At 43.2% G+C, this 17,203-nt stretch overlaps 1 pseudogene; it reads right to left on the bottom strand.

Annotated features, from left to right (window-relative positions):
* Positions 1 to 647: 647 nt before the first annotated feature.
* On the bottom strand, positions 648 to 15,953 carry LOC141178573 (uncharacterized; annotated as a pseudogene).
* Between the last annotated feature and the right edge of the window lie 1,250 nt (positions 15,954 to 17,203).

Below are 17,203 nucleotides of genomic sequence, written 5' to 3'. Positions count from 1 at the left end.
TGAATCAGCTACATACTTCTTGATTGTGCGATCATCAGGATGAAGTGTCTTGGCAATGTTGATTGTAGTCATGCCTTGACCTAAACACTCCACAATTTGTTGCTTCTCAGCAGCCGACACATCCTTTTTCTTTCCCATTTTGGCAGAAAATGTAGGCTGCTTAATAATGTGAGACAGCCTTCTTAAGTAGTCTTGCCTTTTATTGGACACACCTGCCAAACTAATTAGCACAGGTGTCTGCAATTGCTTACAGTGATATAAAGAGCCCTGACACACATCACCATCAATGAGTTTAACTGACAAACAAAAAAATTCTTACCTTATCACTCCTAAACACTTTTTGCATAATAATTTGGAACACAGTGTACATGTGCTTTTCCACAAAACACCAGTGGTTCACGTAGTGAATCTTACAGTTCTAACTTGCCAACCGTGGTCTGTATTGAGTTGTTCAATAAAGGGCCCAAAATTAAGATAACATAGACGGGAGAGGTCTCTATGAATACGAATTCCTAAGTATTTGATACCCTGTGAGGGCCAGGCAAAGGGAAAGTTGGACTGGATGGAATCCTGTATGGATTTGGGGAGGGAGACATCGAGGGCCTCAGACTTCGCTGCATTGATTTTAAAATTTGACCATGTAACAAAGTGATCTATTTCAGCCATAACAGCAGGGATGGATATATGTGATTGAGTTATATATACTAGGACATCATCAGCAAATGCAGAGCACTTGTACTCGGTGCCTCCCACCTCAATCCACCTAATATTGGGGTTATGGCGAATTGATGACAGCAGGTGCTCCGTCACCAGGATGTATAAGAGAGGGGACAGAAGACATCCCTGCCTTGTCCCATTGGTGATTATGAAAGGTGATGAAAATGTTCCATTTATCTTCAGCCTAGGTGACGTATTGCGATACAGGGCCGTGATTTTGGCTATAAAAGGGTCCCCTAGACCCCTACCCCAAGCTTTTTAAGAGAATAATATATGGTGTGCCAGGAGACTCTATGGAATGCTTTCTCAGCATCCAACGAGAGTATCTAATTACAAATTTTTAACTGCATCTAGCCCAGGAAATACTTTGTGCCTAGTAGCAGTGTCTGCTAGTCAGCGGATTATCCCAGCTGTTAAGCACGCTACACCACCTGTAGTTTGGACACTTAATTTTTTCAAAGGAATTGGTTCTGGCCCCCGGGACACTCAGTGAAGAGCATCGGGGAGGCACCCCAAGGCATAGGGGCTGGGACTGGGGGTAGGAGCCTTGCGGTGGACCGCCAAGCTCGATCCTTATAAAAGCTTTTTAACTGCAGCAGCTTTAGTGGACGCTACTGGAGCTGGAATTACCGCGGCTGCTGGCATGAGACTTGCCCTTCAATAGATCCTTGTAAAAGGATTTAAAGAGTACTCATTCAAATTAGAGAGACAATTTAAATTAAAAAGATTAGACCAGCCTCCACCGCAGGGGGGCTCGCTGGACCCACCAGGGGACAGGCACCAGTATTGGGAGAGGGGGGCTGGCCGTCAGGGTCCACCGCAGCTCTGGCACAAACCCTGCGACACGGAGGTCGCACGGGCAGGAACGGACTGGCCGTGTCGGCTTCGCACTTTTTTGGTTTTAGAAGGGCATGACATGCCTATATCTGTGTCTCCCCCTCCTTTTACTCCTCCACCTCTTTTCTTTTCGCATGACTATATGTACTTGTCACTTTTCCATGTGTTAGTTGTGTCTTCTGAGCAGTTTGTCAGCTTTTGGACACCTTTGAAGGTGTTTTCTATGTGTTTCTATGTGTTTTTGTTTGCCTGCCATTGGTTTTAACGGTGTTTGAAGGTGTTCGACTAACAGTTCGACAAACAGTTCGGCGAACATACGGGTGTTCGACGAACCGAACCGAACTCGAACACTACGGGGGTGGCTCAACACTATTAATAAAGCTATTAACCTGCAAATTAATCCCATTTCTGCAGGTTAATAGCATTTTTTCTGGTGGCTGGTTCCCTTTAACAGTTGATTTCAGTGTAAAACATTTCCCACATTAAGAACATGAAAAAGGCTTCTCCCCTGTGTGACTGCTCTGGTGACTAAGAAGAGATGATTTCTTCACAAAACATTCCCCACATTCTGAACATAAAAAAGGCTTTTAGCCTCTGTGGGTTCTCTGGTGTTTATCAAGATGCGCTTTCCGGTTAAAGCATTTCCCACATTCTGAACATGAAAAAGGATTCACCCATGTGTGGGGTCTCTGGTGGCTATCAAGAAGCACCTTCCGTTTAAAACATTTCCTACATTTAAAATATGAAAAAGGCTTCTACCCTGTGTGGGTTCTCTGGTGTCTATCAAGATGTGCTTTCCGGTTAAAACATTTCCCACATTCTGAACACGAAAAAGGCTTCTCCCCTGTGTGTGTTCTCTGGTGGCTATCAAGATGCGCTTTCTGGTTAAAACATTTCCCACATTCTGAACATGAAAAAGGCTTCTCCCCTGTGTGGGTTCTCTGGTGGCTATCAAGATGCACTTTCCGGTTAAAACATTTCCCACATTCTGAACATGAAAATGGCTTCTCCCCTTTGTGAGTTCTCTGGTGGCTATCAAGAAGCGATTTCCGGCTAAAACATTTCCCACATTCTGAACATGAAAAAGGCTTCTCCCCTGTGTGGGGTCTCTGGTGGCTATCAAGAAGCACTTTCCGTTTAAAACATTTCCTACATTCTAAACATGAAAAAGGCTTCTCCCCTGTGTGGGTTCTTTGATGTATAATAACATCTGATTTCCAGTTAAAATATTTCCCACATTCTGAACATGAAAAAGGTTTCTCCCCTCTGTGGATTCTCTGGTGGCTATCAAGATTAGCTTTCCGGTTAAAACATTTTCCACATTCTGAACATGAAAAAGGTTTCTCTCCTGTGTGAGTTAGTTGGTGTATAACAAGATTACATTTCTGTCTAAAACATTTCCCACATTCTAAACAAGAAAAGGGCTTCTCCCCTGTGTGACAGTGCTGGTGACTAAGAAGAGATGATTTCTTCACAAAACATTTTCCACATTCTGAACATGAAAATGGTTTCTCCCCAGTGTGAGTTCTCTGGTGACTAACAAGAGTTGATTTATCTACAAAACATTTCCCACATTCTGAACATGAAAAAGGCTTTTCCCCTGTGCGAGATCTTTGATGTCTGATAAGACTTGATTTCTTTGTAAAACATTTCTCACATTCGGAACAAGAAAATGGCTTCTCCCCTGTGTGACGTCTCTGGTGACTAACAAGCTGTGATTTGTAGTTAAAACATTTCCCGCACTTGGAACAAGAAAATCAGCTCTCTGATGTGTGATTTTTTTTATGTTTAAGAAAACACTTTTTGAGAGGAAAATTATTTCCACATTCTGAATGTGAAAATGACTTCTTTGCTCTAGGAGCAGTTCGTTTTTTAATTCGACTTGGATTTTCCATAGTAGTCGGTAATGGACCAGAAGACAGGACCTGTTTCAAAGGATCAGGTGACAGATCTTTGCTGTGAAGGTATGATGGTATATCTGGAATAATGGCATTCACTTCAATTGTATCCTGTGGGGTCTCAAGATCTTCTGATTTAAAAATTGAAGATGTCAGTTGTCCCTCTGATCTCCTGGTACAGTCATCTGCAAAGAATAAAAAGAAACCATTATTATTTTTGAGTAATATATGCCTAATTTTTATATTTTTGAACATTTGTACTTAAATTGTATATAAAAAGTTATGTTCAAAAATTGAATTATTCACAAATTAATGACAGTTCACAGTCTAATGCAAATCCTCATAGGATGAACCAGTGGAGCGTGGCGTTCAACTATTTGTTCATTCTGCCTCCCAAATATTTAATAAAAAGCCACCAAACAATGTTCTGTAGTCGAAAATATCACCAATAAAAACTTCTACTCATCCCGCAAAAAACATGCCCCCACTCAGGTCCATCATCTGTCAATGGAAAAACAGAGGTTTCCACATTATTAGTGGCTCAAATGCTTTTGAAAAGCAACATGGCTTCCATAAACGAATCCAGCAATATTCGCTCTCTTAAAGTCAAATCTTCCCCTCACTTCTGAGCCTCGCAGTGCGCCCAAACCACATTTAGCATCCATGTATTTGACATTACTATAGTGAGAAGAACCCACTTAATTTATGGTGTATGTCTCCTGTGCACAATCTAGGAACCAGTAAAATGGCAAATGTGCAATTTTTACTCTCCAACATCCACTGCGTGCTAATTTCCGGAAAGTGCCTGTGGAGTCAAAATACTCACTACTTCTATAGATTAATTCACTGAGGGTTATAATTTCCAAAATGGAGTCACTTTATGGGGATTTCTCCTGCTCTGGTTTTCTGCCATTTTGTCAAATTAGGGCTTCTGTAAATGGTGTGTCCCATCTCCTCCGGGATCTGCTCCTGCGAAGTCTGATTCTGTCATTAGGCACGGTGTCAAAGATACATAGCCAGAGGGGTCACGCAGATCCACCCACTGTTATCACTTTGTCAAGGGAGCGCAACTCCGCTGCCTCCAAATCGTAAGGACAATACACAATTGATCAATGATTGATGGACGAGACTGCGGCTGCTTCCACTACTAGGCCGGTTATTAGGAAACTAACAGCACCAATCAATTATACAGGCCAACTGGACACCCATTACAGGTAGCATATGGCTTTGGGTGAGATTTACACGGCAAAAGGAATAGAACTATTAAACTATATATTTAATCCAAAATATAGGCAGTGTTTAAAAAATATACAAGATAACACAAAATGGGAACAAAACAGCAGAATATATACAAATACATAAAAGGTATAAACACAAGAAACTTGCTAAACTTGGTCACAGAACTGGCTCAGGGTTTAGAGAAGGGAAGCATTTCGATTTGGAATTGGACAGAACTTCCACAGCGAACTACTGTATGTCTTCCTAGGTGCTGACAATGATCCAGACCCAGGATTTGCTTTTTATTAGCTCCTAAGTTACACCCACACACTTCTCCTTTATGAACTCATGTGTGGCTGTTTGTGAGATGTTCTCAGCCTTTATGGATTTTAGGAGAGCAACAACTTAAGATATCTTCACCTCTGAAGATCACAGGCACTAGATATTGATGTCATATTTTTTATCATAATTTTACCTGTACATAAAGATCAAATATGACCTGGTTCACACCATCTATCAGACCGTTATTCAATTGGAGGGATTCTAGTGCCCCACCTATGTGAGTTAAGGCATTACATCCACCCTTCGTTATGACGCTGAAAATCTATATCTCATACATATCGGGATTGTGCTCAGTAAACTACATACACTGTCTGGTGGGCACCATTACACTGATTAATATGATACCTTGGTTGATGAAATCCGTCCTGTGGTTGCTGTGTTATCTTTACTTTCAGTTTGGAGATAATGATATACATTTGCTCCGGGGCGGCCTGTGGGGGGTACGCTATCTGGTGCTCTGCTTACATATTCATCTGTATGCTCTTATGACAGCTCACTGACCTGCCTCCTATTTTACCTAACCCTGCACTACTAAATGCATTATGTAAAATAAGAGGCAAGTCAGTGAAGGCTTAGAGATTGTCACAGTTCCACCCCTCAGTGTGACTGGGATGCAGTTGCTGCCAACTCAAGCATTAAATCTGGTAAAGGGGCGTGCTGAAGCTGTCACTACTTTGATTGACAGCTCGGCCGTCCAATCTGAGACTGGGAGGCACTGGCTATCTCGAAGCGTTCATTATCCCAGGTGATTGCCAGTATACTTAACTGGGCTGTTTCTCCTAGACCTCTGCCAGACGTACATTCAGCTTGGGTGAGGTTTGTCTCTGCCCCTTGTGTTCTGTGAATTTATCCTCTGTTGCCTGACCTTGGACCTAGTTGTGCTCTGATCCGCTATACTCCTGGTATTCTGACCAATGGAACGTTACCTGACCACGCCATTGTCTCTTCCTTCTGTTTAGGATGTATCCTCCTGGCTTCTGACTTCAGACTCCCTCACTATCCTGCTTCACGACTTGGCCATGAAAGGTGACTCAGCGTCACATTATGTCTGGCCAAGGTCTAAGAATGTGAAAGCTGACACATTATCTTGTAGTCTCGATTCAGTTTCTCCTCCAGAACCTGCATCCTTCATTATTCCTCACGGTATTGTGGATTCTATGGTAACCTTGAAATTGGAGGAGGAGATCCATAAAGTCCAGTCGTTGGCTCCTTTCGCTACTCCAGGATCTAAATTATTTGTGCCTGTGTACCCAAGATTGCGTGTGTTACAAAAATTTCAGGATTCCATCTTGAGTGGTCATCCTGGGGTTATTGCTGCACAGAAAGCAATTGCTAGATTTTTTGGTGGCCGTGCATGCATAATAATATCAAAGATTTTTGCATCTGTTTGTGAAATTTGCGCCCATGATAAAGTCAGTCATAGCCGGCCGGCTGGGGAATTGAATCCATTGACAATTCCAGAAAGCCAGTGGACTCATCTGTCCATGGATTTCATCACGGATTTTCCTCTGTCTCGTGGGAAAACTGCTATCAGAGCGGTAGTTGACCAATTCAGTAAGCAAGCTAATTTTGTTCCTTTGTCAGGATTACCTAATGCTGAAACACTCTCCAGGTTGTTTTTCTCATATTGTAAGGTTACATGGGATCACTCTTAACATTGTGTCTGATAGGGGAGTACAATTTGTCTCTAAATTATGGAGAGCTTTTTGTAGTAAACTCAGGATTGACTTATCATTTTCATCTGTTTACCACCCTCAAACCAATGGTCAGACTGACAGGACAAATCAATCTTTGGAATAAGTTTTAAGATGCTTTGTGGCGGCTCAGCAGGAGGTCCTCGTTTTTACACTTGCTGAGTTTCCATTTAACAGCTGAGTGAATCAGTCTACTGGAACCTCACCATTGTTCTGTAATTATGGTTTTCATCAGTATTTTGGTGAATTTTCTAGGATTATTTCTGAATGTCTTGGGGTGGAGGTCACAATACTAAGATTTGGGAATGTCTGAAAGGATGTTCAAAAGAATATTGGGACTGCTCAGATTCGCCAAAAAACAGAAGGCCAATAGAAGACGTTCAGTGAGTCCTGTTTTTAAGATCGGGGATAAGGTTTGGTTGTCATAGGAACATTAAACTTAAAGTGCTGTCGACAAAGTTGGGTCCAAATTTTATTGGTCAATATGAGATCCTAGAGGTGGTCAATCCAGTGGCATTCAGATTAAAGCTTCCTCCATCTCTTCGCATCACTAAAGTCTTTCATAAATCCCTATTAAAGGAGTTTGTCACTTCGGCATTGTCTCCCTCTTCCCCGCCTCCTCTGGTTTCAGTCGACGGTGGCTTGGAGTATGAGTTTCAGTGGGTTATGGATTCTCATAGGGTCCGAAATTCCCTCCAATACCTCATCCATTGGAAGGAATACGGACCAGAGGAGAGAACGTGGGTCATAGCATGAGATGTGAAGGCAGATTGGTTAGTCAGGACCTTTCATCTAAAATTTCCTGGGAAGCTTGGGGGTCCGGTGGCCTCCGTTAGAAGAGGGGGTACTGTCATGGTTCTACCACTCAGTGTGTCTGGGATGCAGTTACTGACAACTCGGTCATCCAGTCTGGTGCAGGGTTGTGCTGAGCTGTCAGTGTGTTGATTGACAGCTCAGCCGTCCAATCTGAGACTAAAAGGAACTGGCTATCTCGAAGTGTTCATTATCCCAGGTGATTGCCAGGCTACTTAACTGGGCTGTTTCTGCCAGATGTACATTCAGCTTGTGTGAGGTTTGTCTCTGTGCCTTATATTCTGTGAATTGATCTTCAGTTGCCTGACCTTGTTCTGACGATCCGTATGTTTAACCCCTTATGCTCTGATTCGCTATCCTCCTGGTATTCTGATGAACGGAACGTTACCTGTCTACTTATTTCTTTCTTTTGTTTATGATGTACCCTCCTGGCTTTTGACTTCGGACTTGTTACGCTCATGCCCGGGCTGACTGGCGTGAGCGTGATTAGTGATCCCACTGGATCATGAACCGAGGAGTGCCTGGAGGGGCGTGACTAAGTATCAACCTAGTTCGACCAAGGTCGCACGGCGACTCTGTAAACCAGGGAGGAACCGAGCAGAGGGACCAGGTGCTACTCCAGGTCAGACCCCGGTCAAAGCTGTTGACCCACACCGGGGAATGCAGGAACAGGCAGGTTAGGCTGGCATACAGACAGGTGGGTACTAGCAGGCACAGCTGATATGCAGACAGGTGGGTACTGGCAGGCACAGCTGATATGCAGACAGGTGGGTACTGGCAGGTAGGAACGCAGGCAAAATAGGAACCAGTACAGACTATGATACAGGAACAGAGCCGCAGATGCGGTAGACAAGCAGAGCAGAGTAAAACCCGCAGGTGCGGTAGACAAGCAGAGCAGAGCAAAACCCGCAGGTGCGGTAGACAAGCAGAGCAGAGCAAAGCCCGCAGATGCGGTAGACAAGCAGAGCAGAGCAAAACCCGCAGGTGCGGTAGACAAGCAGAGCAGAGCAAAACCGCAGGTGCAGTGGACAAGCAGAGCAGAGCAAAGCCGCAGGTGCGGTGGACAAGCAGAGCAGAGCAAAACCGCAGGTGCGATGGACAAGCAGAGCAGAGCAAAACCCAAAGATGCGGTAGACAAGCAGAGCAGAGCAAAACCCGCAGATGCGGTAGACAGGACAGGATTCTGTTCACATGGAACAGACTGGAAAACACAAGAAGATAGCTGGAACACAGGAGTAGATACGGAGACAGGGAAACAGAACGAGCAGAACCAGATACACACAAGGTACTTCCAATGAAGTAGCGAGTGGACACAAAACTCACAAACAGAAGTACAGAGACGAGTTGGAGTTAGGTGCAGGTTCAGACACTGCAGGAAAAGGGAAGGTACAGACATAGAGACAAATAGGTAAAGGGCTAGGACACTGTTCAGACAGGATCTGAACCAGGAACAAGATACAGGAACGAGCCTGGGAACTCAGCCCCCAGGATGGCGGAAACTGACTAGAAGTCACAGGTAACAGGCCTGGGTATACAGGCCCCAGGGTGGCAGAAACAGGCAAGATACAGGACAAGACCTGGCAACTCAGTTGCACAGAACACACTGAATGAAAGTGTTGCTCAGGCACCTCCTACTGGGTGGAGGGGGTTTAAGTATCCAGTCACTCACAGCAATAGGTTGGGGACGCATTAGGAGTGCACACACTGCAACTATAAGAATCAGAAAGCAAAAGTGCCGCCGCCCTAAGCAATCAGACAAGAGACATGCAAACAGAAGGCACTGGAGCAAAGTGTGCAGCCTGGACTGATAGGTAAGATTGCGGTCTTGCATGGTGAGAGGTGGTAAACCATGTAAGCATGCCACCAGGGATGTTACAGGACTCCTTGACTATCCTGTCTCAAGGCTTGGCCATGAAAAGTGACTCAGCATCACAGAGATATATCATGGCACAGGGGTAATGCTTTTTTATGTAGTTTATTATAATCCTCCTTGAAGTTAGTCAGTTTTAAAAGAAATTTAAAAGTCAGGATAAAGGGAAACTCTGTTGTTATTGTACAGAAATTCACACTCGGCCCTCACTGCACATTTAATGTTGTCGATCATAAAAGTGAAGTTTGGCCAGAAAGACTGGACCTGGTCTTGTAGGGACCATATGAGCACATTCAGCAGCACAGAAGGGAGAGAAGGTAGATTCATCCAATAAGATATCAGGGTTCTAGGAAGCCAACAGCATCATTACCCTTCGCTTTCTCTTACAGGCCCATCATAATATTATTCTTCATGTGATTTTCTAACTTGTCAGCAAATTCTATGTACGCTGTCATTTGGCTTTGTAGTTTAAAGATCTGGGCAGGTAAGAGTCAGCATCTCCTAATCTCAAAGGGTAGGTGGATCCTTTCGGTTGTAAGTTCTATAGAAAAGGGCTTTCAATGCCCAAAGTCATTTAAACAGTTTTGGATGGAGGAGAATGTTGTGGTCTAGAAGTAAAATGGTGATCGCATGATTGTGATACGGCCGGACTACACTACCGATAAAGCAGCCACAGCCGGTGACTGAGATTAATTGGTAACTTCTCTACATTTAGTGGTTACTACTCACCTGGGTAGTCATATGTAGGAAACTCCTCTTTACACCGCTCATCACCCCTCACATATGTCTCTGTAGTATTAATATGGGTCAGATATTCACCCTGAAACAAATATTGTAAAAGTCACAGACTGATGGAGAAGTCACATCTATGATCAGCTCAAATCCTGTCATCTCCACTGTTCTCATTACACAAGTATAAAACATATAATACTGGTGGATAAAACAAGATGGAACACAAGACCTTCACAGCCGTCTACACATCATAGGGGAGATCTCATGACACCTTCTCTCCATCTACCTGATGATCCTGAGGAACATTGGGATCTTCTTGTTTACAGTCATGTGGAAGAAGAGGACGGGGACATCTCTCTGGTGTTGTCCTTTTACTGGATAGATCTGGAGGAAACACATACAGGGACTGAATTCATTCTTTACATACAGATAATTATAGGCCGTGTGTATTTAGTCCTGTCTATTACCTGGTGATGTGAGGGGCTGGGGAACCTCCATCATGACGTCCTTGTACAGATCTTTGTGTTCTTCTAAATACTCCCACTCCTCCATGGAGAAATAGACAGCGACATCCTGACATCTTATAGGAACCTGACACATACAATGATACAGTCATCCCCCCGATCCTTTCATAGCATTACTGTACAAAGTCACAGCATTCCCAGCAGTGTCACCTCTCCAGTCAGCAGCTCAATCATCTTGTAGGTGAGTTCTAGGATCTTCTGGTCATTGATGTCTTCATATATCAGAGGATGAGGTGGAGGCCCCCTGATTGGGCTCATCCCTCAGACACAGGGTCCTCACAGCGCTCTCTAGAGGTCTTCTTCACTACTGTGTAATCCTGGTTATGGAGAGAGACACTAACCCCTTAACCCCCGAGGGTGGTTTGCACGTTAATGACCAGGCCAATTTTTACAATTCTGACCACTGTCACTTTATGAGGTAATTACTCTGGAACGCTTCAACGGATCCCCCTGATTCTGAGATTGTTTTTTCGTGACATATTGTACTTCACGATTGTGGTAAAATTTCTTCGATATCACTTGCTTTTATTTGTGAAAAAAACGGAAATTTGGCGAAAATGTTGAAAATTTTCCAATTTTCTAAATTTGAATTTTTATGCCCTTAAATCAGAGAGATATGTCACATAAAAGAGTTAATAAATGACATTTTCCACATGTCTACTTTACATAAGCACAATTTTGGAACCAAATTTTTTTTTTGTTAGGGAGCTATAAGGGTTAAAAGTTGACCAGCGATTTCTCATTTTTCCAACAAAATTTACAAAACCATTTTTTTAGGGACCACAACACATTTGAAGTCACTTTGAGAGGTCTTTATGACAGAAAATACCCCAAAGTGACATCATCCTAAAAACTGCACCCCTCAAGGTGCTCAAAACCACATTCAAGAACTTTATTAACCCTTCAGGTGCTTCACAGGAATTTTTGGAATGTGGAAGAAAAAAATGAACATTTAACTTTTTTCACAAAAATGTTACTTTAGACCCAATTTTTTTTATTTTCACAGGGGTAACAAGAAAAAATGGACCCCAAAATTTGTTGTGCAATTTCCCCTGGGCACGCAGATACCCCATATGTGGGGAAAAAACACTGTTTGGGCGCACGGCAGGGCTCGGAAGGGAAGGAGCGCCATTTGACTTTTTGATTGTAAAATTTGCTTGAATAATTAGCTGACGCCATGTTGTGTTTGGAGAGCCCCTGTGTGCCCAAACATTGGAGGTCCCCCACAAGTGACCCCATTTTGGAAACTAGACCCCCCAAGGCACCTATCTAGATGCATAGTGAGCACTTGGAACCCCCAGGTGCTTCACAAATTGATTTGTAAAAATTAAAAAGTGAAAAAAACACTTTTTCATTTTTATGAATCAATTTGTGAAGCACCTGGGGGTTCCAAGTGCTCACTATGCATCTAGATAGGTGCCTTGGGGGGTCTAGTTTCCAAAATGGGGTCACTTGTGGGGGAGCTCCAATGTTTGGGCACACAGGGACTCTTCAAATGCAACATGGTATCCGCTAACAAATTGTCGGCTCAAATTGTTAGCGGACACCATGTTGCGTTTGGAGAGCCCCTGTGTGCCCAAACATTGGAGCTCCCCTACAAGTGACCCCATTTTGGAAACTAGACCCCCCAAGGCACCTATCTAGATGCAAAGTGAGCACTTGGAACCCCCAGGTGCTTCACAAATTGATTCATAAAAATGAAAAAGTGTTTTTTTTTCACTTTTTCATTTTTACGAATCAATTTGTGAAGCACCTGGGGGTTCCAAGTGCTCACAATGCATCTAGATAGGTGCCTTGGGGGGTCAAGTTTCCAAAATGGGGTCACTTGTGGGGGAGCTCCAATGTTTAGGCACGCAGGGGCTCTCCAAATGCAACATAGTGTCCGCTAACAATTTGAGCCGATTTTCCATTCAATTTGTTAGCGGACACCATGTCGCGTTTGGAGAGCCCCTGATGTGCCTAAACAGTGGAGCTCCCCCACAAGTGACCCCATTTTAGAAACTATACCCCTCAAGGATTTTATTAAGGTGTATAGTGAACATTTTGAACCCAGAGGTACGACACAGAATTTGATAACATTAGGTCATGATATTGAATAAGTTGTCATTAGTCTTGAGCGCAAATGCTCGCTACTTGAGTTTGCATCGGGTACTCAGGTATGCACCATGTACAGCGTGTGCTCGAGTGACATGCTCGAGTCCCTGCTCCGCATGTTTCACGGTTATTAGACACCCAAAAAAAAACATGCGGGGATCGCGCGTGCATGGCAGTCAATCCCCGCAAAGTTTTTTTGGCCGCGAAGCATATGGGGCGGAGACTCGAGCATGTCGCTCAAATACCCACGATACTCAATGCATACCAGAGCACCCGATGCAAACTCAAGTACCGAGCACTTGCGCTCAACACTAGTCACCATATCGTCATCTTTTTTTCTTACTTTTGAAAAAAATCCCAACCCTATCACAACCCTAACCCCAAACCCAGCCCTAACCCTACCTTAACCCGAGAGTTTATTTTTTACGCCGTTCCTCGTGCGGTATAAGTGATTAGACGACTTTATTCTTCGGGTCGGTGTGATTACAGCAATACCAGAATCATATGGGGGTTTTATGACTGACAGATGTCACACACTAGAAGACGCATTTTTCGTAAAATCTAGTTTTTGCATCGCCATATTTTGAGAGCTATAATTTTTCCAGATTTTGGCAGACAGTCATGTGACGGCTCGTTTTTTGCGGGATGAGTTGACGTTGTTATTGGTGCCATTTTCAGGCACGTGACATTTTTTGATCGCTTTCTATTCCGATTTTTGGGAGGCAGAATAAACAAAAACCAACAATTCAGGAATTGTTTTTTTTGTTTTTTTTTATTCTGTTCCGCGTGTGGTAAAATTGATAAGGCAGCTTTATTCTTTGGGTCAGTAAGTTTACAGCGTTACCACATTTATATCGTTTTTCTATGTTTTGCACTTTTACATAATAAAAGCAATTTTATAGAAAAAATTATTTTTTAGCATAGCTTTATTCTGAGAGCTATAACTTTTTTATTTTTTGGCTGATGGAGCTGTATGGCAGCTTGTTTTTTGCGTGACGAGATGATGTTTTCAGCAGTACCATTTTTATTTATATTTGTCTTTTTGATCGCGTGTTATTCCATTTTTTGTTTGGCGGTATGGTGATAAAGCATTGTTTTTTGCTTCGGTTTTTTTTTTTTTTTACCATGTTCACTGAAGGGGTTAACCAGTGGGACAGTTTTATAGGTCAGGTTGTTCCGGACGCGGCGATACCAAATATGTGTACTTTTATTGTTTTTTTTTTATAATAATATTTATTGATGGGTACATTATATTTTTATTTTTGGTGGATTATTTTTTTTATTTTTATTTTTTATATTTTTGCAATTTTTTTTTTTTCACTTTCTGATAGTTTTTACACTTTATTACTTTGTCCCACTATGGGACTTTCACTTTTTTTTCTCTGATCGCCTGCATGGCACAGGAATGCAGCACCATCCCTGTGCCATGCAGGCTGTCAGCGCTGGACAGGGAGAAGATTGTTTGGAGATGCACTGCGCATGTCCAAAAAATCTTCCTGCTGTCTGGTGACTTGTATGTTGTCATGACGACATCGGGTCGTCATGGCAACATCCTGGAAGCCACGGCAGACAGCGCTGGAAGCAGGAAGAGGAGGTATCTGCGATCACCTCCCCTTGCCACCGCAATGCTGCGATCGACTTCGATCGCAGCATCGCGGGGGTTAATGTGCTGGGAGTGGTGCGTGACCGCTCCCTGCACATAGTACCGGGTGTCAGCTGTGATAATCAGTTGACACCCGGCGGCGATCGCGCCCGCACAGCCTGTGTGCTCGCACGATCGCCATGACGTACTAATACGGGTCTGGCTCTTAAGTCCCAGGGCACAGATGCGCATTAGTACGTCAAATGTTGTTAAGGGGTTAATAAATCTCACTCCAGACATTTCCAGAGTCCTCACCTCTCCAGTTCTGTCCATCTGTTATTCCCATAGATAAGAATGATGTAATGTGACGGCATCAGAATCTCTCACCTCTCCAGTAAGACGGAAGAGGATCTCTAGGATGAGGTGTAATATCCTCTCCGCCATCTTGTCTCTGTCCATATCCATCTTTGATGGGTAAATCAAGAAAATTCTCTTATATAGAAGATCTTCACTGAGAGGATCCGATATTGTAGGGACCTGAATGAGAAGAAGATGAGCCGATGTAACATCATAAAAATCCTGTGTAATAATACAATTACTGGAGATAATAAGCGGAAACATATGAGGAGATATATTATTTTACAGTATCTAGTTTTCTTCTTTACATCTAGTAATATAACCTATATATTTTAGGCCACAGAAAACAAGCAGTTTCTTCCTCGGAATCTGCAGCTGACTCCGTTTCTCACAAGATGGTGGTCTGATGGTTTTATGAGATGGATGTTTGTTCTCGGCCCCGACCCTTTCACAACTCCTGTCTCCTAAATTAATCGTAAGAGAAACACATAACGAGAACCTGGCTTACACCTCTGGGTTTTCACAAATGTGGCATTGATAAATGTCCACCATGTAAATATGCCAAACACAAGAAATAGATTTAATCACATTAAATAAAACCTTTCATTACACAATGTATCACCTGCAGCAGAGAATTTATGGTATATTGTATTCAGTGTCGGGGATGTAATGTCAGATATGTCGGCTGCTCCTCCGGTAAATAAGGCAGAGAATTAATGAGCACATAGGAGACCCCACTAATCCCGTGGCCATTAACCCCTCCAACGTTTCCACACATTTCCTAAGAGAACACAATGGTGACTGAAAGAACTTTCGGTTTTGTGGCATTGAAAGGGTAAATCGTTCAGGTGGAGGGAAGATGGCAGAGGAGCATTGCTGAACCGTGAAGCTTCCTGGACACTGAGGCCAAATCCATCGTACCGGAGGGTATAAAGAGAATATGTGGACGGTTATCAGTAGTATCTACATTACTGTGCTGGAACTAGGAGAGGAATAATGGCGTTGTGTGAGGACTTCTCTGGGCTTCAGTCCTTCATCCTGCAGTCGTCTGAATGGATCTAATGTGGACGGGAACCAGCTAAGCCGCCTTCTGTCCACAGCTGTTACCTCACTGTTCGCACCACACAGAGACCCCAAAAGAGTCTCCGTGCTGAAGGGGTTAATGCCCCCTGCGCCCAGTAATGGGGAATCTCCACATACCTCCACCTGCAGAGCCTCCACCACATATATGGCTGCTCTGTGCGTACAGGAGCTGTGATGAGGTCACAGGAGGGGAGGAGTCAGGGGTCACATGATCAGGGGCCTCAGTGGATGCACAGTGTGAACTGTGCGGCTCCTGTACAGTGATATCCGGAGTGAAGATGCTACATGGAGACGTCTCCACAGTCAGTGACATTTCCAGCATTATGTATGTTTTTTGCTTATCCTTCTCTGAAATTTGACTACCCAATTCCTTCTCCCAACCCCAGTAAAGGGTAGAGGGTCATCGCTGGTGTCCATTTGTGTTGCTTTGTGTATGCAAGATAGAAGTTTAGTACAAGGACCTACTTGCGTGATTAAGGGTTCAAACAGAGTGAGTTCATCTTTTATACTAGTAACATGTGAGAATTTATAAATGACCTGAGCTGGAAATAAGCCAGGCAGGATAGACTCCTAATTGGAAAGGAGCCACGAAGTTCTATAAAGGAAGGAAAAGAGCCTGATCCCATGAGAACGTGTCTCAATCTAACCCCATCAGATCAGTCCCAGATTAGAAATGAGTCCGTACCTGAAGCAGAGGGAAAATCTGGGTTGCCAAACAAGGGCGTTAATGGACCCAACCTACGTGGTATAGATGAAGAGATTAAGACTTGATCCCATGTTTTCAAAAAGTGTTGAGTGGGTATTGGTAATTGTTTAGTTTGTACATGTATTTAGTCAATCCAAGGTAGAGATGTGAGTATCCAGGGATAGAGGTCCCCTTCCAGTTTCACCCATTGCTTATGTACCACAGACGTGAACCAGTCCACTGCTCTCATAAGAATCAAAGATTGATGGTAATTTTTTTAGATCAGGCATACTAGTACCCCCCTTTATTTTTGGAACATCACAATATTTTAAAACGTATCCTAGACCTCGGCGTTCCCCATACTACCTAATAGCGTTGTCGAGATGGGAGAAAAAGGTCTGAGCAACGCAGACAGGAACGGTCTGGAATATATAAAGAAGTTTTGGCAAAATGTCCATTTTATCACATAAATACAACCAAACCAGGACAAGGGATTGAATTTATAATTCATTAAATTTTGAAGAGTTTATTCAAGAACAGTGATATAATTTAAGCTATACAGATCATCCATGTTCCCTGGAATTTGTGTACCGAGGTACTTAGATGTGTCTTTCTGCCACTTAAAAGGGAAAGTTAAAAATTAGCTGTTGTCTTATGTTATTGCTTCTGATTTAGAGTAGTTTACTTTAAAATCGCTTACTTGGCCAAATTCTTCAAATTCCTTTAGTATAGAAGGAAATGATTCATTTAGTATAGA

The sequence above is a fragment of the Phyllobates terribilis genome, unplaced genomic scaffold (assembly GCF_046119375.1).
Source record: "Phyllobates terribilis strain yellow unplaced genomic scaffold, ASM4611937v1 Scaffold_29__1_contigs__length_15306474, whole genome shotgun sequence".
Classification (NCBI taxonomy): domain Eukaryota; kingdom Metazoa; phylum Chordata; class Amphibia; order Anura; family Dendrobatidae; genus Phyllobates; species Phyllobates terribilis.
The sequence above is the reverse complement of the archived record's forward strand: the minus strand, read 5'-3'. Positions and strand labels throughout refer to the sequence as shown.